Raw genomic sequence first — 18,527 nt, forward strand, 5'->3', positions numbered from 1 at the left:
TGGTTCAATGTGTTGATGTGGACCACCCAATAAGCCAATTAACCTTTTTTTCTCCCCACTTCATCTTAATGGTGAGGCCCACCTTCTGCATGGACCTGATGTTCGGCAAAAGCGACATGATGGTGTGAAAACAAGCATAGTGTGTTAGTCTTTCTTACACTAAAAATTGTACCATTTTGATGTACAGCGGGTCGCAGACACTTTTATATCCAAGATGGACTCGAGAAGGCCAATTGGAGGCAGAAGTGATTCGGAGCATCAGAACCTTAAAATAGGCATATCTAGTAAACAGAATGAGTTATTTGACGTACCAGATATAAATTTGGGGTAGGAGAAGCTACTTTAGTCACCCAACCCTATTATGCCAAGTTGTTCAGCCAAATTTACAAGATTCCATCATATCAACGGTAAAAGATCCTTTTTAATTTTGTTTTTACTTTTTATAGTAAGTTTTGATTGGATCATAACTCTTTATTCTTTGAACATTCTTTGAGCTCTAAGAGTTGTGTCCAACATGAAATGTGCTTAAAAAAATACACAACATGAAAAGTGCTTAGAAAAATAAAGATAAAGACATGGTTAAGCCAAATATAACATTTACTGCTTAGAAAAATTAGGAGAATAACATGGTTAAGCCAAATAGGGCACTATTTCTGGCTGAAAACCATGACATCTAGTAGGAATCGATCATGACCGTCTATAATTAGTAAGTTTGCTATTAAAGTAGTTATCCACTTGAGGAAGGTGATGATCGACCTCAGCCCATCCCTAAGTCATGTTGTAATAGCAATTTACAGATTCAAATCCGGCAGAAATAGAATTCAAACCCATGCCTTCTTGCTCAATCCTATGAACCGAGTAATGGCCAAATAAACAAAAATCCAGTCCAATCAAATTAACTGCTTTCTCATTCACATAATAAAGACGAGAAGTGGGCACATGAAAGGTACAGACGAGGAGGATACTTTTGAAGACTTTTCAACACATCATACATCCCATAATGCGACATGCTAGTCATGGTGTTGGTGGATCCATCAATCTTTAGGATGTGAGAATGGAGGTTGCTCTTCTCTATGCTCCTAACAAACCACCGCTTTTCAAGGGATTAATCTGACCATCGTGAGCTTCTCCTCCAACTTCCATACTCGGTTCGCCACCTTTTCTTCTACTGGTCCCTGTTATCTCTCCTTCCAGCCATGGCGATGATGCCATGTACATGGCTGTGGTTGTTGCTTGCTGCTGCAGTGCCCCTTTACAGGGTCTCAAGCTATACGAACGGCCAAGATGGTAACGTAGAGATGCTTCTCCTTTATTCCACCCTTCTTCTCATCTCTTTTCTTTCTCCTTGGGTTTGAAAGTGAGGGTTTTCATCTTACATCAATCCACCCACGTCACTTGTTTGGGTTTTAGAGAGAGTTTTGTTCTCGTAATCTCTGCAAAAACTCGCCATTACTTAATGTCGATCGTAAAGCCATTTCAGCAACTACATCTGTGCTTGGCTCATGGCCATTTCAGGCGTCGAGAAAAAATAATTTGTGAATCTGGATTTATACTCTTACTAGAATTTCCAAGAATTGGAAACTCAGTTTCCTCGTGTTTCATTTGAAAGAAGAGGGAGCTCTTCTTTCTATCCATACTCACGCATGGTTTCATGTTTTTCGTAAATTCTACTAAGAGCATGAACTACAAGACTCAATGATTGATTTTCACGCGGCCCTTCTAATTTTGGGTATGACCCTGCGGTAGGGCTTACTACTATAAGTGGGTCTCACACAAGCTTCTTCAAATTCTTTTTCTACATTAAAATTGCAGGATTAAATTAATTAAAAGTTGAATTTAAATATGAATTTTAAATTTAATTTTAACCAGATGAGGAAGTGATATCTGATGAAATGAATCCCTCTCTCATACAGACTATTCAATTCTTCATAGTATCATACATAGAACAAAGCAACATAGGAAATAGGAAAGGAGAGTTCAATACCAGTTGTCCATTTGGCCCACTTTATTGGCAATGTATTCATTGTAATTTGAGACCATCTTAACCATAGAATCATGGAAGTAATTAGACTCTCTTTGCTCCCACGGTGATTAGGTGAATCACTATATGTGTTCCGTTTATCTTTGACTTTTGTAAAGGTTCTAAGATCATATAGACTGTTGGATCATGTAGGCCCTCCGATTCCTACGGCAATCTATTTTGTGTTCAAGATCGATGCAAGTGCCCGGTTATCTTTCTAATATAAAATTATATTATAATGCTTTAAATTATTATTATTATTATTATTTTTAAACCTACACAACCACACCCCAACACTCACACACCCATTTACACTAATGGGCACGGGATCGCTAGTCCCAATGTGCACCATAACCCTGACGATTCTTTTATTTTAACTCTCACTTTTAAACCACTTTCCGCTGTCCATTTTCTTATTCACGTACATCTTACAGCCACTTACAGTGGGTTTGTTTGAAATTCGCCAGGAATTACGTTATGAAAATCGGTCCATAAAAACCCATTTATTACTGATTCAAATATGTGGGCTCATCATGATATATGTGAGTTATCCATACCATCCATCCTTTTTAGTAGAACATTTTAATTCATGGGCTAAAAAATGAGGAAAATAAAAATCTCAAGTGGACCACACCTTAGGAAATAATGATCATAAAGATTTCAATGGTTGAAAGTTGTTTTCTCCCTAGGGCCTACGGGGGAAACAAAAATATCAGCTTGATCCAAAATTTCTGAGTCCTAGAGAAGCTTTCCATGTTAGGAGTTTAATTCCCATTGTTTCCGGTAACGTAGTCCACTTGAACTTTGGATCCGAAATGAGCTGACTAAAAGTATGGACGGTGTGGATAAGACACTGACACCTCGGTGGGCCTCGTAATTTAACAATTTTCTCCTCCAGTGTGGAGCGCTGTAAATGAAAGGTAGCTTTCAATACGACCTTGGAAATCCAACGGAAATATAGAGGATTATTACCCATTTATTTGAAAATCAAATAGTGCTCGAGTGTTGGATTTTCTATTGACAATTATAATTCAATTTAAATAAGTCATGATTATTTAAAGGTGTAATTACAGCACCCGTCCCGATGTTGATGTTGACGTTGACGGGGTATTTGTTTGCGAGGAAGATACCGTCAGTCGGGAACGGATTGGTACTCCCCCTGACACCAGCCAACGGCTGGTGGTCTGTGTTTTGTGGCGCCACCATGATGTATATATTTGATCCATGCTGTCCAATTGTGTTTATCGATCATTTTACAATATGAGACCGAAAATGAGGTATATCCCAATCTCAAGTGGACCACATTACAAGAAACAGTGTTGAATAAGTGTTGACCATTAAAAATATTTTGGAAGCCATAAAAGTTTTGGATCAAGCTTATTTTTGTTTTTTCCCTTCATCTGGGCCTGTATGATCTAATCAACAGATTAGATATCAAATAAAAAGTACAGTGGGCCTTAGGGGGATTTTAATGGTGGATATCCAATCACTATTGTTTTCGTGTGGTGTGGACTACCTGAGATTTATATACCTCTAATTTTTGGGATAAAGAATTAAAATGATCTTAAAAAATGGATGAACGGAAACGATGAAACACATACATCATGATAGGGCCCACAGAGCACCGAACATCAGCCACAGGGATGGTGTCAGGGGGAGTAGCCAATCCGTTTCCCCGTCAGTCCTCCAAGGCACCAACCCCCTGGACAGTGCAGGAACAATGGAAAGAATATCAAAGTTCCGTGCGCCCCTCACGATTTATTTTATATCCATTAAGTTCATCCGGATGATATATCATTTTAGGGCATGAGCCCAAAAATAAAGAAAATCTAAATCTGAGTTGTACCATGCAATAGGAAACAGTGGTGATTGAATGCCCTACCATTAAAAACATCCTAAGGCTCACCGTAATCTTTCTGTAAAATTATTGTCATCTAATCTATTGATGAGTTCACGTAAACCTAAACATGCATGGAGGGGAAAATAACAAATATCAGCTTGATCTAAACCTCATGTGACTCATTTATGATTAATCACCACTACTTACTATGGTATTGTCTACTCAAGATTTACATTTGCTTCATTTTTGGGCTGATGACCTTAATGATGTGGCAAAGCGAATGGATGGCATGGATATAGAATACATGTATCAAAGTATGGTAAAGCCGATGGATGACATGGATATAGAATACATGTATCAAAGTATGGTAAAGCCGATGGATGACATGGATATAGAATACATTGTATCAAAGTGGGTCTCTAGGTAAGGGAATGCGCTGTCTTGGGTGAGACCAGGACAGATTAGCCGAACTCACCCAAGATGGTGCGGGCCTTGTCATGGGGCACAAATTGATGTATGTAATCTGATAGATTATTTTAGCCTCTGAACCCAAAAATAAAGTAGATCCAAATTTCAAGCACGCCATATCATATTAAAAAGTGGTAATTGACCATTAAAATTTTATCGTGAGCCACAAAAGTTTTGGATCAAGTTGATATTTGTTTTTCCTTTCATCTAGGTTTTTGTGACCTTGTCAACAGGTTGGATGAAAAATAATCATTGTGGAAACATGATCTTAGCCCTTTGGAAGTTTTTAGCGGTGAGGCATTCAATCCCCATTGTTTCCTTATAGTAGGGTCTACCTGAGATTTAGATCTACTTCATTGTTTGCCTCATGGCCTATAATGACGAGGTAAAATGGATGGACAGCATGGATGTAGAATACATACATCATGATGGGCCACACAATAAGGGCCGCACCTGATCCACTCTCCATTAAGACAGACTCCGATTGCAGGGTGCACAACACAACACCCAGCGTTGACGTGGCAAATTTCTGTGAGCCTTATCATGATATATGTGGTATATCCACACCATCCAATCATTTTTTTCAGGTCATTTTATGGCACGGGCCCAAAAAATGAGTAAGATCCAAAGCTCAAGTGGACCACACCACTGAAAGCAGTGGTGATAATGATGCCAACTGTTGAAACCATCCTAAGGCCCATCACGATCTTTTTTCTTCCATCCAACCTGCTCATAAGGTCACACAGACCTAAATCAAGGGAAAGCACAAATATCAACTTAATCCAAATTTTTGTGGCCCACAATATTTTCAATAGTAGGCATTCAATATCAATTGTTTTCTATGGGGTGGTCCACTTAAGCTTTAGATCTACCTATTTTTTTGGATCATACCCTATTATTATTATTATTATTATTATTTTATATAAAATAGCAATTTCCAAGTGTGACTCTTCTGGCTGATTTTCCAACTTCTAGAATTCCTTTTGCTAGAAAAGTTCATTTAGATTCGCATCTAAGATTTCTCACGTGATTTCTTTCCTTCTTTTGTTGTTGCCTTGAGTGGATTGATTTTTTTTCCTCGTCAAAATAATGTTAAATTTCCTAACAATATAACTAGTTAGGGCTTGTTTGGATACCATGCCATTTTTTTATTATTTATTTTTTTTTAAAATTATGATAGTAAAAAAGGTACTTTTTAAAGCTAAATTGATAAGTACATTTTCAAAAGTAACTTAACACATTAAGGTTATTAAGGTTACTTATAGCCATAGGCTTTTATTTTATTTTTTTTTCTCCAACTTTTTACTTTTCTACTCTCTCAAAGGTAGGGCCCACATGATGGACAGTCCATGTCAAATGTGAGCTCCACATGATGGATGATAAATATTAAAGGTGCACCCCACATGATGGATGCCCACATCAAAGGTTGACTCCCAATGATGAATGGTCCACATCCAAGGTGGGCCTTGCATGATGGACAACCCAAATTGATGGTGGGACCCACACGATAGACCGTCCACATCAAAAGTGGGTTCCACATGATGGGTGGTGGATATTGAAGGTGTGCCCCACATGATGGATAATAAAATTGATGGTGGGCCCCACATCAGGAATGACCCATATAAAGGTGGCCCAACATGATGACAGTTCACATCGAAGGTCCCTAATGATTACATGCAAGGGGGGCCCTACATAATGGATGGCCCACTTGGAAGTTAGGCCCCACATGATTGGATGGTTCACATTAAAGGTAAGCCCTGGATAATGGATGACCCACATCCAAGCGGGCCCCACATTATGGATAGAACACATTTGAAGGTGGGTCTCGCAAGGTGGATGGTCTCCATTGAAGGTAGGCCCCACATGATGGATAGTTCATATTGAAGACCAGGCCAAAGTGGGCCCAATGAAATGAACAGTCCACATCAAAGGTTGGCCCTAGATGATGGACGATGGATATTAAGGGTGGACCAAACAATTTTGAGGAATGAGTACGTATGTGATGTTGGAAACCAAACATACTCGCTGAGTAAGTAACAAAGATAAGCTACTTGAGGTACAAGTAGCTTATGTAAAGTAACTTACAATCCAAACAAGAGATTCCATTGACATCTGCTTGATGATCCAATGGGTTGACCTTGTGGGCCCCATTGGGGGATGGACCACAGCACAAATGTTTTGTTTGGGCAACACTCATACTTCCATTGGTGTCCTGCAAATAGATGGGTGAGAGAAACCAATACAACCTGGCCCACATCCAACTGGAAACAGACCAAAGATCAAATTGCCAGGCCATTCCAATTTGGGAGATTTTTGGGATCCGCCCAAAACAGGTCCCATTGAATCAATAACCTAGATCAATGATTCTTTCGCCCACTTGTACAAACTGAATTGTCCTAAATGAGAACTTCGGTATGCTTGTATTTTCAGGTCGTGACCTGACTACATTATGATATGCTGGTAGTTTTGGGTTCTTTGTTTTTCACCTGCCATTTGGTCTTTTCCCCTTTGTTGTTTCTGTTGTAATTGGCCCTTTCCCCTCCCCATTGATAATAAATTCTTGCTCACCTTCTTAATAATGTAAATCCAACTACATTTTCCAACCAGAACTTTTTTTCTTCCATCAACATCAGCATTTCACATATCCAAACAGCTGAATGTATAGTAACCTGTCATCCAGCCCCATCTTTCCAACCAACAATTAGGACATCCATACCATGCGAATGGTAGGTCCCATCAAGAAGATCACCGACAATGAAAATCAGCCTAATCCATTCATTAGGTGGGCCACTGTCTGTAGGTGATATGTCCTCCATCTTAATATAATTGACATCTACCAGTCAATCCAGGAAATTGCACAATATGCCCTCTTCGAAGCTGTTGCAGAAGGGTGAGAAACACCAATATCCACACATAGCATTCATGAGAGATGCGGTGGATAATCTCTCCATTTTAGAGAGATATTTTCACAAAGTTCTGTTTTAATATATATTCGATTACATCATAAAAACTCTCTACAGAACTAGTATGTGGAATGTTTCACATAGTTTTGAAACTTAAATGCCTGAGGTATTAACAAGTAACAGAAGAAAATTCCAGAAATAAAGAATAAAAAACCAAAGAAAGAAGTCATACATGTATGGCGGAGCAGGCCATTTGTTACCCGTAAAGGAGCATTCTATTTGTGGTAGGGCCGAGTGGGCCTGATTGTATGCCTTTTGAATCTGGAACATATGGTTAGCTTTAGCAGTATGTAACATCTAATCCACAGAGCTATGCAGTTTGGTTTGTTGGTTCATACGATTGGATGGTCAAATGATCCAACAGATTGTGGGGTCCAATCTTCTTATTTGCCATTTTGGGACCCAAATGGCTTAAGAAAATCGAATGGGTGGATTGTAAATACTGGTGTTTTATGATAAAAGTGATAATGGCTAATAAATGGATAAATTATGCAGTGGCCGCATTATGTGCTCTCAGGGATGTGTGGCAGAACACGCCACCAAGTTGGTATAAATCAAATGATCCTTGTGGTTCGAAGTGGGAAGGAGTCAATTGCACCAATGACAGAGTTACTGATTTGTAAGCTTTGTACTATTAATCTGCCATCAGTCATTGATGCTTTTTCTATTTGCCGTAACTTCTCTTCTTCCCCTTATTAAGTAAAGATTATCCTTTCAATGCTTTCAGGAGATTATCAACCATGGGCCTTGTAGGTGGTCTCAGTGGCGACATTGGAGAACTCACTGAGTTGAAATCCTTGTGAGTTGGGTTTTCTCTATTCTACATATTTTGATGAGTGTGCTACTGTTACTACCATTATTACTAATAATACCAGAGGTAATTGCTTGATTACCTAGAGCAACAAAGAAATGAAAACACGACTGATAACAAAAAACAGGAAAAGAAAATTCAAGATCCAAATTGTCTAAAACCACAAGATATCTCCAGTAAGAGGCACAAAAGCAGACATGGGAGCTCAATGTTTTGAAAATGGATTCACATTACAAATATTATATCTGTTTGAAATTCGATTTCACATTATTCCAATCTATGATAACTACATTTCAATTTATTTTCTTTTTCTCCAAGATATTTTTCAATCCATGCATGTCCATTTATCAGACATGATTCAGAGTAGTGGATCATTTTCCATGGCATTTGAATTGCAAATTGTAAGATCTGCGCAATACTTCAGACAATTCCAAATGGATAATCTAAGTAGTTTGTTTTCTTTAATTTGATGCAATTATCATAAGATTTGAGCAACACTTCATGCAATTCGAAATAATAGAAAGAAAAATAATCTCAGGAGTGGGTATAATTTGGTACCATTGACAATCATGAAATCCTCCTACACCATTTCTTTGTTTCAACTGATTTTCTGATCCATGAATGCCATTTTATCAGATATGATTCAAAATGAGTGGTGACTCATTTTCAATGACATTTGAATTGTAACATGCACCTCCAAATAATAGAGGCAGAAGTGATCTAAGTAGTTTGTTTTCTATAATTTCAGTCCTTGTGTGGGCCACTGCTCATTTTAACTAGTACAGACTCATATGATCATTGCTTTCTGTTAACATATCATTTTCCAACGCAGGGACCTTTCTTCCAACCCAGGCCTATCTGGACCCATATCTCCATTAATAGGCGAGTTGAAGAAATTAACCACCCTGTAAGATTCAAAGAAAGCATGTGAATAGTATCTGCACATCTATGCATATTGCTTTAGAGATGAATTCAATTTCAATGCCATTTCTTTCTATCTGTCAGGATCCTGGCTGGCTGTAACTTCACTGGCAACATCCCAGAGGCATTGGGAAACTTAACAGAACTCTCGTTCTTGTAAGTTCCACGCGAAGCTTTTCTACCTTCATATCATTAACAGTTTCCAACATATCTGATATTCTACGTCGACTCTCCTCGTCAGGGCTCTGAACTCAAACAAATTCAATGGTGAAATACCTCCTTCTTTGGGTAGGCTCTCAAATGTTGGCTGACTGGACCTGGCAGACAATCAGCTGATTGGAACTCTCCCTGTCTCAACGTTAACCACCCCTGGCTTGGACCAGCTTCTACAAGCAAGGCACTTGTGAGTGGTTCAAGTCCCATGCTTCAATCTCAAAAAGGGGAAAAAAATTGCCATCTTGGTCTTATTTAACATGTCAATTTATTAGCATTTGGAAGCAAGGCAATGATATACTCACGATTGACTGAACGGTTTGCCCAATTTATGCACTTGGCAGCCATTTCAATAAGAACAGGCTATCAGGTAAAATTCCAGCCAAGCTTTTCAGCTCTGAAATGAAGCTGATACACATGTAAGGAAATACCTACCTTCTGAAGTAATGTTCCATTCTCAATTCTCCGCTTCTACCAATTGCTTGTGCTTTTCTGCTAACAGACTATTTGATGGAAATCAACTAATTGGGGAGATCCCATCCACACTTGGGCTTGTGCAAACCCTTGAGGTTCTGTGAGTGGTCTTCTAACCATATACTCATCTGTCCCCTTCTCTTGCAAGATTTTTGTTTCTACTTCTACTCACTATATATATATATATATATATATATAGGTAATTGCTGCTTTTGAAACAGTTAAATTGATAGGAATTCACTAAATGGTCTCATCTGTCCCTTGGATGGCTTTCGTTTTTTAAAAATGTCTTCAATGGGCTTAAATATATCTCACTGTTTTCTTATATTCTTCTGATGACGCCCACTAAGACCAGACCATTTCCATTTCGAGAAACGTGTCTCATTATGGCCTGAGAAATGGTCAGAAACATTTGACCATTTGTGAATGAGACCTTGTGAAACAGCCCATTCCCTGGGTCTATATAAAGAGGTCGTGGCCAGGGTCTTTTAACACACAGCAGTTGCTCAGGAAAAAAAGAAAAAAAAGAAGTGTTTTTCCTTTTCTCTTGTCCTGGGCATACAGAAATACTCTCTTTGGTGTTGGGTATTGGGTTCATCCACAGTCTATGCATGCTGGACATAATCACATTGGGCGTTGTACCCTAGAGGTGGTGCATCGGGAGCCTATTGCACCGGTCGAGCAAACTGAGGGGTGCGAACTATGTCAAAGACCATGACTGTTCCACACCTGGCCTCGATTAAAAAACTTGGATACCACTTCCTCGTGCAGTCATCTTAAATAAGTGTGAGGTTCCAAATATTCTTTATTTTATTCTATTCGAGCTTATTTCCCATAGCTGTTTCAACAACAATTTTAAGATAGATGACCCCTGTCACCTCAAAAAATCTCTCGAACGATACCAAGTTAGTTCGTCCATAAACCTTCAATAGACCACACAATAAAAGGTGGAGGTAGAAGATATTCTTCCACCTCACCACATTTCAGAAAAGGCCATATGATCTTCATGAATCAGAATTATTCGCTGTTCGAAGACGAAGATGATTGCCTTAGCAAAAATTACTCAGTGCGCTATCAAACCGGGCTATATGATGTATTCTATGATTATGTAACATTTGCTGAAATTGATCTATCTTGGAAAGGAAATGTAAAATAAAAGCAGCAGGCGTGAAAATATTCTTTGTTAGTAGGTAATTTAAATACCAAATGGTGGATGACAAATCAATGGTTCAGCAAACAAATTGGTTCAATTTGATAACCCATAAGATTATATATGAAGAAATTAAATTGGATGAACTCTTTCAAGTGGCAGAAGTTATTGAAAAATTTCTTTCATCATAGAAAGATTTTACTCCCAAAACCAAATAAATATCCATGGAAAACCTCATAATACTTCTTCGTATGGAAGAAGAGGCAATGAGTCGAATAAAAATAAGGAATCGAGGGAGGAAGTTTCTAAAATCAACCTCTTGAATGAAAAAGTTCAAGGAAAACCCAATAACTTGAAACCAAACTAGAACAATTAATTCAAAAAGAAATTCAAGCCCAAGTCCAAGCCCAAAAATAAGAACAAGAAATCCTATTGTCAAGACAAATCTACTAGGTGTTATGTGGCAAACCCGATTATTTTAGAAGAGAATGTTACAATCATAAAAAGATATAACCAACACTAGCGCCTCAAGTAAATCTGACCGAAGAACCTCAAATTATGGTTATGGTCGGGAAAACTAACATGACCATTTAGAACCATGTAATGGGTGGTGCACAGACACAGGTGCCAATAGGCACATTTGTTATGATAGTCATTAGTTCAAGATCTATGAAGATGTTACAGCAAGTAAAGAGGTTCAGATGGGTAACATTGCCACTGTAAATGTGGTTGGACATGCATATGTGGAACTAATGTTCACATCGAGGAAGGCTATTACATTAACTAATGTTCTTTACAATCCAATCAATGTTGTTAAATTGCATATGCGATCATTTGCGATCACATATGCATGTGCGCATATGCGATCGCTCAATAGCATATGCAACCGTATATTTTTTTCAATGAATTAAAAAAAAATGTAAAAATTATAAGAAACTAGAGGGAACTTTCTTGATAGCTAATTTTACATGTCACGCCCCAAACTCGGAAATCGGGCTTACAAAATTCTCGATCGCCGAATCCGGTGCCAACAGCCTTCGTAGTATCCCATTCTTGGCTCCCAGCACCTATACGCCAGATTTTCGATCCTAGGATCCTACAAGGATGATTTTCAGTATAAATTTTTTGTAAAGGAGCATAACCACAAGTATACCCAAATCACAAGAGTAACATCATCATCACATATCCACTAATATAAATCGCTGATTATAATGCTGAAAGGAAATACATGTATATAATAAAATCTCCACAAAGCTTGGCCACGCGCTCCTGCCTCAGCGCTACTGCGTCCTGGCGTCACTTACACGCATCTATCGTGCATAAACTTATAGAAAGCTTAGAGGGTGGTGTACGTGTGTGCGTAATGCAGGTGCCAAGTATACAATACAAGTCCACAATTCATACAACATTGGAAATACTGGTAAGTTCATGAGTCATACGATATCATAGTTAGCAGAAATACTGACAAGTTTATGAGTCATACAATATCAGAGCATGCAATGCAGGTCAGCTATGCAATGTGGGGTCGTGGTAAACCAAATGCCATGTGTTGGGGATGCAATGTAATATGCGGTGTGAAAGAAATGACCAAGCTAGGGCGTGAAGTCGGGATGATAGTACGTAGTATCTTAGGTTGTAGGGTCCATTACAAGGGACTTCTATCCAAACCAGTCCCATACCCAAATTTGGATAGCCAGACTCAATGTGGTAAACTTCTGATCTCAGGTTGGTCATGCGCCCCAACTGAAATCATGACCACTGCGAAGGTACACACAATAATTTGATTGCGCACCATCAGCCCAAGTGGATAGTGAATGAATAAATGAATCAAATGCTGAGTACACAACTCCTGCTCAGTAGGTCCACATATTAGTACCGTACATCTCTGGGATCATCACCGAGGTCTAGTACACTCCACACTGGTCGCCGCCTCCCTAGCCGCACAACCAAGTGAGTGAAAGAAACCTCACTACCCACCTACCAATATCGGTCTAGCTCGTTGGTAGTAGACCCACTCATGAGCTGGTTAAACTCAGCCTAGCTTACAGCCCTCTCACTCGGGTGGATAAGGCCACACCCCCTTCCAACTGACCATGACACAGTGGGAGACATGACCTAATGGTATACGGCTCTCATGCACTCATGTATATCCGCTCGGTTTAGACATTAGAGCGTCCTCAGGTACCATGAGAGATTAGAAAATTTCACCCAGGGACATCTATCATGCCCTATGTAAAAAAAAGGATTTTCGGTGTCCCATTTGGCCATCCACGATATGTCTGTGGAGGTCACGGCTCTGATGTCGCTAGGGCGTACGGTGGTCATATCACAAAATGCGAGATGCATGAGTCATACCATCCAGTCATGCATCAAACCTGCACGTACCACGCGCTCATGTGGGGTAACTCCGCCTCTCAGGGTGTCACACCTCACAAACAATCAGCCCAATGGCATATACTATGTTCAATCACTCTTCTTAACAAGCATGCAGATGATGAGTATGGGCGTGTATCGTAAAGTAAAAAAGTACATAGGCATGATTATCTGATAAGGCAGATAAAAATAATCCACAATCGACCATCACCGGCATGTCACATATTAAGAGTGTAAACTGAACGACGTGCTCCTTTTACAACTATAGGAGCCCATGCGGTATGTCTTATATTAGCTTTCTAAGGCTCTGTATGATCCAAGATGGGGACATCGGGTCTAGTCCATACGTCGAGATAGGTTCTATATAGTGGATATACCAAACTTGATACTACGTATTCTTCCATCTATAGCAAGGGAGGTGATGATGATGTACTAATGTCAAAGATAGGTCTCACACTCGTCTTAAGAAGGTAAAAGAACAGTATGGATGATACGTACAAAACACGAGGTCCTAACAAACGATTATAAGGTAGGATACATCTCACGGGGTGAGTCAAGCGGGTATACAACAAGTGGGCTTTATCATGAACAACTGGGCTTTCCTATGAGGGCCCGATATGAATATAAGGTAGGCCTTGGTAGGATCCACACATCCAGAACTACGTAACTGTCACACCCCGAACTCGGAAACCGGGCTCACAAAATTTTCGATCGCCGAATCCGGTGTCGACAGCCTCCGTAATACCCCATTCTGGGCTCCCGGCATCTATACACCAGGTTCCGATCTTGGAGATCCTACAAGGAGGGTTTCAATTATGATTTTGATTCAGTATAAGCATAACCATAAGCATAACTCGTGAACAATAACCATAAGAACACTATCACAAAATCCACTATGATCAAAAACTTTAAGTACAAGGCATATGAAAGGGAAAATACAATATAATGAAAGTAACAAAAACTCTAGAAACTTGGCTGCACGCTCCAACCACGGCGAGACTATGGCTGCGTCCTGGCGTCACCTACACACATCAATCGTGCATAAGCTTATAGAAAGGTTAGAGGGTGGTGTAAGTGTGTGCGCAATATGAGCGTACTCAGAATGCAAGGTCGGAGTAATGTGAAATCATGCTGATAAGTACATGAATGCAAACAGTCGTACCAAGGCTATGTGGTGCAAGATATGAATGCTATCGGCCATATTAAGACCATGCGATGCGAGATGCAACTCAAGCATGCCAATTCTCATCTACATCCTTATACAACTCATCAAATATCAGTACAGTTCTCATTCTGGATAATCACCGGGGTCTAGTACACTCTACGCCAGCTTGCCGCCCCTATCCGGACGCACAACTGGGAGAGTGGAAGAGACCTCACTATCCGCCTGCCAATATCGGGCCCGGCTCGTCAATAGTGGACCGATTCCTCAAGCTGGTCAAACTCAACCTAGAAATTGCCTCCTCACTCACGCGGGTAAGGTCAAAACCCTTTCCAATTGACCACGACACAGTGGGAGATGCGGCCTATTGGAATACGGGGCTCGCATGCTCATGTATCCACTCAGTCTCAACGATGAAGTCATCCTCTAGTACCATTGGGTTTAGGAATTTTCACCTAGGGACATCAATGGTGCTCCGATGCTAGAAACAATATTTTCGGTATCCAATCCAGCCATCCACGATTTGTCTGTGGAGGCTATGGCCCAGATGTCACTAGGGCATACAATAATCATAATCACACAAATGCAAGTACATGAATCACTCTACCAGACATGCAACAAATCCTGCGCATATCGCGCGCTCATGAAGGGCAACTCCGCATATCAGGAAGCCCATAAATAATCTGTCCGAGGGCATATGCTATGATCTGTCACTCCTCACATCAAGCATACATATGATGCATATGATCATGAATCATGGATCTATACTAAGCATGTTATATAGTGATGGGCTCTGTGCATAGCGAAGGTGGGCCTAAACGGCCTAAACACTACAAGTTTGGGCCTATCCATGGGCCTTAGGGAGAGTGACAATGCAGACATTTAACTAGCATTATCCTTACAATGTGGACGTCAAACCATCATTGCTCCTAAGGCATAGCCCGCTATAAAGGTCAACACATAAACCATGGTAGAATCACGTTATAATGGGCCTCATGTACATCCCACTGGGCCTCGACCCATGGGCCTCCAATACATCAAATGGGCCTCATGTACATGGGTCTTGTAGATATCAAGATGGGCTCCAACGGATGGGCCCTAACTACATCAATATGGGTCTAATCACATGGGCCTTATATTTGTCAAGTGGGCCGTATCAATGGGCCGCACCAATGGGCCTTATGTACATTGCAATGGGCCATAACCCATGGGCCTTGTATACATTACAATGGGCCTCATAACATGGGCCTTATACAAATCAAGGTGGGCCTCAACAATGGGTCACGCGTATATCAAATGGGCCACACCCAAATATAAGTGGTGATAAGGATTTTCACCATTAAAATTTCTAAGGTTTTAATGGTGGACGTTCAAACGCATTATTTTCTATAATGTGGTCCACCTGATCCTAGATCTGCCTAATTTTTAGTCTCAAGCCTTAAAATGATCTATTAAAAATGGTTGGTTGGCTTGGATGCAACCCATGCATTATGGTGTGTCCCATAGGGATGGGCGGCATAAATAAATCACATACCTCATGGTGGAGGTCCCCATTGATGAGAGGTGTGGGTACAATACATATATCACATGGGACCCACCACAATGTTTATTTTTCGCCCAACCTGCGGAAAAGGTCACACAGACTTGGGCCTACCATAATGTTTGTTTTCCACTCAACCTGTTGATAAGGTCACGTGGACCTGGGGCCCACCATAATATTTGTTTTCCATCTAACCTGTTGATAAGGTCATGTGGACCTGGGGCCCACCATAATCTTTGTTTTCCATCTAACCTGTTGATAAGGTCACGTGGACCTGGGGTCCACTGTAATGTTTATTTCCACCCAACCTGCTGGTAAGGTCATACAGCCACGTGGGGCCCACCAAGATGTCTATTTTCCATCCAAACCGTTGATAAGGTCACGTGGACCAGATGAAGAGGAAAAATAAATTTTATAACGATCTAAAACTTCTGATACCCAAAAAGAAGTTTCAATGATAGTCGTTCAATCCCACACTGTTTCCTATGATGTGGGCCACCTGAGCCACGTATACGGCTGATTTTTGGGGCGTCTCGTTGCCCTGAGGGGGACCACCCAAATGCACGGTGTAGATGTTCTACACACATCATGGTGGGGCCCACAACTGGGACCTACGGTCCCCTGACCACCTATGCTAACTAGCGTAGGACGCCGCTGGCATCCTCTGTCAGCAGCAGCAGCAGACGCTGCTATTGTTATTTATTTATTTATTTTAAAAATCATGTATTCTTGGGGTTTTTCATGCGTGGGGCCCGCATCAGTTGAATCCACTCCAGCCATTGAATTCCATGGCTCAAGACAGTCCGAACGAGCCCAATATTTAGGGTATTTTGGTGTATAGAAACATCAGGGCGGATTTCAACGGTAGAAAATATTGTTTTCTATAGTATGTCCCGCCAGAAAATTGGATTCACTTCATTTTTCAGGTCAACGCCTAGAATAAGCTGGGGAATGGAATGAACAGCATGGATCAGCCCCATACATCAAGGTGGGGCCTACATGGGTGGCCCACCCCAAACAAATATAAATTTTTTTTTATATAGCTCGTTAGTACATACCCATGTCAGTACACGCACCCCATGTTAGCCACTACGCCCCGTCTAGCGTCCAGGACGCTGGACGTCATGGATACACAACATTGTGGTGGGTCCCACATGGACGTGGTCATTAAGGTGGGTTCCACATGAACATGGCCCACCTAATTTAAACCAATCTGATACTTGTGTTTTTCCCTCATCTTGACCGTCAAATAGACCCGCTACAAGGTGGGCCTCACGATAAGACGGCCAAGATCGTCTTGCACATGGTGGCCACAAGACATCACACCAAAGAAAGAGAAAGAGAGAGGGAGAGAGAGAGAAAGAGAAGACCGGTGAGATAGAGGGACCCCGCCACTATGGGCCCCTCACTACATTACATACATCATTGTGGGTCCCACAACAAGTGGTCTCTAAATAAAATGAAATCTAACGGTCGATCACCTACCTCTAGGCCTTCTCCTTGGTCCCTTAGCCTCTTTAGCTCCTTGCATACACTTTTTGATGGTGGTTGATGGGGTTTTGATGGTGGGGATGAGAGATGAGAGGGTGGGCCACACTTGTTGTTTGGGAGAGAGGGAGCTTGGACGTGGGATGTTGCTTGGGAGATTTTTTTGAGAAATGAGGGAGAGAGAGAAGTGATGGGATAATAAGGATGGGTGATGTGTTGAGTGATGGGTCATAAGAAAGGGATGGGTGGAGTGATATGTTGTAAGAAAGGAATGGGTGGAGAGAGAGAGAGAGAGAGAGAGAGAGAGAGAGAGAGAGAGAGAGAGAGAGAGAGAGAGAGAGAGAGAGTTGACTTTGGGAATGGGAGAGATGGGTTGCTTGTACTTGGGTATGGCTTGTACTTGACTTGTACTTGACATGAGTGATTGATTGATTGATGGGACATGTTGTAGAGATTCTCTCAAAATTCGTAACGCGTGGCATTTTCTTCGAATTGAACGCGGGCCCACATCTTCTGACCTGGGTATCGGATCAGTGCGCGAGTCGCGGCATTAGAACCGCGGTGACAGTGCAGTCACCAAGGTACAAGTTTCGAATCGAGCCAATGTTGGTATGTGGGACCCAGTTTAGGATCGCGTGCAAACATTGGATACGAGTCGAGGATTGTCGGAATTCGACCGGAAGGACCGCGGAAGCCCATGGAATGGTACGGACTAGGATATGGGTCTTACAACTCTCTCCTCTAAATAAAAATTTCATCCTCAAAATTTACACAACTATTGTAAGTAAACATAACTCATAATAGAGGAGGAAACAAGGCATCGTCATATAAAATCGGAGACAACATACAAGATACATCATATAATCAATCATCAAAGAGATGGGGATGGTGCTCTCGAATCTCGGCGTCACTTTCGCAAGACGCCTCATCAACAGAATGGTGACCCCACTGAACTTTCATCAAGGGAATGACCTTGCTTCGGAGGACCTGCTCCTTCCGATCAAGGATACGAACTGGCTACTCAATGTAAGAAGCGTCCTCACGAACCTCCAACGGCTTCCAATCAATAATAGGAATACGTCTGACCCACACTTCCTCAACATA

At 40.9% G+C, this 18,527-nt stretch overlaps 1 pseudogene; it reads left to right on the plus strand.

Moving 5' to 3' along the window:
- Nucleotides 1-1,014: 1,014 nt before the first annotated feature.
- Nucleotides 1,015-18,527, plus strand: part of LOC131223714 (leucine-rich repeat receptor protein kinase HPCA1-like) — a 54,769-nt pseudogene continuing 37,256 nt past the window's right edge.

The sequence above is a fragment of the Magnolia sinica genome, chromosome 13 (genome assembly GCF_029962835.1).
Source record: "Magnolia sinica isolate HGM2019 chromosome 13, MsV1, whole genome shotgun sequence".
Lineage (NCBI taxonomy): Eukaryota > Viridiplantae > Streptophyta > Magnoliopsida > Magnoliales > Magnoliaceae > Magnolia > Magnolia sinica.